The sequence below is a fragment of the Scylla paramamosain genome, chromosome 44 (assembly GCF_035594125.1).
Source record: "Scylla paramamosain isolate STU-SP2022 chromosome 44, ASM3559412v1, whole genome shotgun sequence".
NCBI classification, from domain to species: Eukaryota; Metazoa; Arthropoda; class Malacostraca; order Decapoda; family Portunidae; genus Scylla; species Scylla paramamosain.
Window position 1 is genome coordinate 455,001 of NC_087194.1, and position 5,000 is coordinate 460,000.

At 41.2% G+C, this 5,000-nt stretch overlaps 1 protein-coding gene across 1 annotated transcript in view; it reads left to right on the top strand.

The window, feature by feature from the left end:
• The window catches only part of LOC135094000 (delta-like protein 1), a 115,367-nt gene that overhangs the window by 101,122 nt on the left and 9,245 nt on the right, over positions 1–5,000 (top strand).

A 5,000-nucleotide genomic window follows, 5' to 3' on the forward strand; every position in this document is an offset into this window, starting at 1 on the left:
CTAAGATTACGTGTATATTTCAGCACAGGCAGAAGTAATTAAGGTGTAGGCTTTGGGAACACCTGGGGAATTAAGAACAAGGGGAAATAACAGTAATGATGATGATGATGATGATGATGATGATGATGATGATGATGATGCTGTTAGTGGAATGGTGGTAACTAATGATGATGATGATAGTGTAGTTTTTCTCTCTCTTTTTCTCTCTTCTTCCTTGTCTTGTTCTCTTTTTCTTTTTTTTTCTTTCTTCTTCTCTTCCGCTTCTCTTTCTCTTCCTCTTTCATTCTGCTTCTCTCCTGTTCTTCTCTCTCTTCCGCTTCTCTTTCTCTTCCTCTTTCATTCTGCTTCTCTCCTGTTCTTCTCTCTCTTCCGCTTCTTTTAATCCTTTTTTTCTCGTTATTCTATGCATTGTTCTTTTCTTCTTTATCTTCCTCGTTCATTTTCTTTATTTTTCTTTTATGCTTTCCTCCTCTTCTTTCATACGTTCATCCTCTTCTTCCTCTTCCTCTCATCTTGCCCAACAACAACAGCAACAACAAGAATAGTAATTAAATACCTTTCTTTTTATCAATACATCCACCTTATCATTGTTATTTATTGTTATTATTGTTACTTGCATTACTAACGGGAGTGTGTGGGGGTTGGGGGGAGGGGAACACAAGAATTACTAACACAGCACATTTCAAAAGACGTTGTGTGTGTGTGTGTGTGTGTGTGTGTGTGTGTGTGTGTGTGTGTGTGTGAAGGTTACAGAACAATACAGGATTAACAAAGGTGATAGAATGTTGTTAATAAAGAATAATAAACAAAGGGGACAGGAAGAATAGGGTAATAATGATAATAATAATGATAATAATGGCGGTAATTAATAAAAGTAATTGGAATAACGAAAGATACGAAGATTGAGAAACGAAAGGAAGTAATAATGATAATAATAATGAAATAAGAGAGAGAGAGAGAGAGAGAGAGAGAGAGAGAGAGAGAGAGAGAGAGAGAGAGAGAGAGAGAGAATATGATTAACCTACCCAATCACTTGTTATTTCGCAAACTAATTCATGTGTGTGTGTGTGTGTGTGTGTGTGTGTGTGTGTGTGTGTGATCTAGTTCAGTGGCTGTAATCATATATTGGAGTATTACTGCGCGCGCGTGTGTGTGTGTGTGTGTGTGTGTGTGTGTGTGCATTCAGTTACCTCATGTATGTTGTTTTCTTCTTTCGTTTTCTTTCTCAAACTTCAAACTTTCCTGCTTTCTTTTCAATTTCCTCTTATGATAACAAATTTTCACCCTAACCTTCAGTTCCTTGTTTTATTTTTCCTCTATTTTTTTTTCTTATTCTTATTTTGTCATTCAAGGTTTTTTTTTCCTATTCAAAGATATATTTTCATCACTTCATAGCCTTGTAGTAGTAGTAGTAGTAGTAGTAGTAGTAGTAGTCATTAATACACGCGCGTGCGACAGATGGCGGGCCTTACAATACCCCCCCATAAATGTATAGAACAGATGGAGGGAAGGGAAGAAACGGAGGGAGAGGAAAGAGGAAGGGAGAGAGGGAGGAAGGCGAGGGTAGGGCAGTGGTGGTGGTGGTGGTGGTGGTGGTAGCAGCAGCAGTGTTACCATCACGAGAAGCATTGTTAGTGTTACCAATTGTTTTATCCTTGTTTTGTTTCTCTCTCTCTCTCTCTCTCTCTCTCTCTCTCTCTCTCTCTCTCTCTCTCTCTCTCTCTCTCTCTCTCTCTCTCTCTCTCTCTCTCTCTCTCTCTCTCTCTCTCTCTCTCTCTCTCTCTCTCTCTCTCTCTCTCTCGACCCAGTTGTTTGATTATTAGCTAACGTAACACACACACACACACAGACACACACACACACACACACACACACACACACTCGAAGAAAGAGGAAAAGGAGATGAAAAGAAAAAAAACAAATAAAATAGAAGAGGAAGAGGGGGAGGAGGAGGAATTGAAGGAAAAGAAACAGGAAAACTTAGAAAACCACAATATTATGATAAATTTAGGGGAAGGAGGAGGAGGTGGTAGAAGAAGAAGAAGAAGAGGGAGAGGAGGAGGAGGAGGAGGAGGGGGAGGATAGGTAGCATAATATAGGAAAGGGAGGGAATTAGGGAAGCGTTTAAGAGGAAGGGGGAAGGAAGGAGGACAGGGAGGAGGTGGAGGTAAGGGGAGGCTTTTAAGGGGAAGAAGAGGAAGAAGGAGGAAGGGGGAAGGATAGGGGGAGGCTGGCAGGATATTAGTGGTGGCCCAAGGGCTGGTAGGGACGCCCGGGTTCCCTCAGGCCACGTAGGATACCCGCCTAGGGGGACGCCAACTGCCAGCTACCGCCATCTCACACTGCTTCCCGCGCCAATCTAATACTACCTTATTCCTCTCCTAATTTATCTTTTTCTCCTAATTCCACGGAGGTTTTTAGGGCTGCGGAGTGTTAAGGAAGGTTTAAGGGACTTGTTAAGGATTCAGGGGTGTTTGGTGAATGAAGGGATGAGGAAAAAATTAGGGTTTAGTTGATGCTTGTACTGCACGCTAGGTAATCTCTTGTCTCGCTCGCTCGCTCTCTGACCCCCTCCGTCCCGCCTTCCTCTCTCTCTCTCTCTCTCTCTCTCTCTCTCTCTCTCTCTCTCTCTCTCTCTCTCTCCGTTTCCTCCATCCCTCCCTGACTCCCGTGCCCTCCCTCATTTTTTCCTCTCTCATCTCTACCTCTCTCTTTTCCTCCTCCTCCTCCTCCTCCCCAGACGTTATATTTTATTTTATTAACACACTTTTTTCTTCATTTTTATAACGTAATACAAACAAGGTTATATATTTTGTTTTTCTTTATTTCTTTCCTTCTCTTTTTTCTCTCTTTCAAGTAATTTTGGTTTTCCCATCCTGAATAATTTAGTGTTTCCTGTTCTTCCTCATTATCAGGGTTCATATTTTCCTTGTTTTCTTGTTTATATTTGTGGTTTATTCTCGTTCGCTTATCTCTCGTCTTATGTCCTTTCCTTTCCTCTTCTTTCCTCCTCTTTCTTCACTTTTCCCTCGTCTTCCTTTACATCAAAACTTTCCTCGCATCTCATTTCTTCATCCCGCCTCTCTTCCATTTATCACTCCTTCCCGCCCTTTTTCCTCCCTTTCTTCCTCCCTCCCGTGCTTCGATTGTGGCTCCCAGACGTCTCGATCCACCTCAGTGAACCTTTTTAGCCCGCGCGGCCATTTAGAGGTCAAAATGCTGCTGTTAATGTTACTCGTGCGTCTGGCAAAGCGGCATCGGCTGAGCGGCGGCGGCGGTGATGGTGTAGTGTTGGGGAAACAAAAAAACTATCGTACATCCTCTCTCTCTCTCTCTCTCTCTCTCTCTCTCTCTCTCTCTCTCTCTCTCTCTCGTATTCAGAACTATCATGGATTCGTCCTCTGTGCCAACCCTCTTACAATTATCAATCAATTATCGAACTTTTATCATTCACTCGATAGAAAAGTAATAAAGATAAAATAGAAAAAAAACTCCTTATAGTTTTCAAAGATTGCATCGGCGCGTAATAAAGATTTGGTTTTATAATAGATTTGACTCGAGTGAATTATATATGACGAGAATCTTTACTGTTTATTTATCAATTTTTGCATTTATTTATTTATTTTTCCCTCCTCTTTTTTTTCCCCTTCTTTTAACCGGTGTATTGTGTGTCTGATTCGCTCCATCCGGACACACACATTGTTCCCACACCCTCCTCACCTCAGCTCTCTCTCTCTCTCTCTCTCTCTCTCTCTCTCTCTCTCTCTCTCTCTCTCTCTCTCTCTCTCTCTCTCTCTCTCTTGTCAGCGGCCCAGAACAAGACATTACAGCAAGTCAACTCAGAGAGAGAGAGAGAGAGAGAGAGAGAGAGAGAGAGAGAGAGGAAGGAGCATCCACTTTTTCTCTCTCCATTTCCTCCGTGGGACAGCCAATGAAGGACTTTACAAATACCATTGCCAAGATTTAAGGATTTAGGGCAAATATTCGTAATTTTTAGGGATTTTTTTTTAAGTATTTTAGGGAGTTTACGTATTTTTAGGTCTGTTTATTAAAGTAATTTTTAGTTTAAGGGAATTTTAGGGATGTTTTTGTATTTTTGGGTTTTAAGGGAATTTTAGGTTAATTTTTTAGTGTTTTCAGTTAATTTGGTCGCGTTTCTAAGGATCTTTTTTGGGGTATTCAGGGATATTTTGTTTTTTTGGGGGTAATTTTGGTATCTAGGGAAAAGTTTGTGTATAGTTCATTCATTTTTTAGTCTTTTTCATGTTTTTTTCATTATTTTTAGGGATTTTTTTGGGGTAAAAGACAAGTAAACCTATCGCAAAACTCTCTCTCTCTCTCTCTCTCTCTCTCTCTCTCTCTCTCTCTCTCTCTCTCTCTCTCTCTCTCTCTCTCTCTCTCTCAACTGGTTCACTCAAGTTTCTCATTCATTTTTTTCCCCCTCACTGTTCGATGTCACTTTTTATTCATTATGAAGGTTCGTGTCCATTTTATTTTCATATTTATTCATTCATTCATTATTTTCCTTCATCTCTCGACTTTTTCTTATTTACTTTTCTTCCCTTCGTATTTATCATTCTTATTTCCTTCCTTCATTCCTTCCTTCTAGACGTAAATCTCTCTCTCTCTCTCTCTCTCTCTCTCTCTCTCTCTCTCTCTCTCTCTCTCTCTCTCTCTCTCTCTCTCTCTCTCTCTCTCTCTCTCTGTTTTTCCCGAATGTCTGTCTATCTGTCTGCTTTCTCTCACCACGCCTGTATAACTCAAGTGTGTCTGTCTGTCTGTCTGTCTGTCTGTGTGAGTGTCAGTCAGCGGAAGTGTGTCCCTTGGGTGGCGGTATGAGAGACGCCCGCTGTGTGTGTGTGTGTGTGTGTGTGTGTGTTAAGAACGGGACTTGAAGCACTTTTTTCTCCTCTCTCTCTCTCTCTCTCTCTCTCTCTCTCTCTCTCTCTCTCTCTCTCTCTCTCTCTCTCTCTCTCTCTCTCTCTCTCTTGCATTGGTTT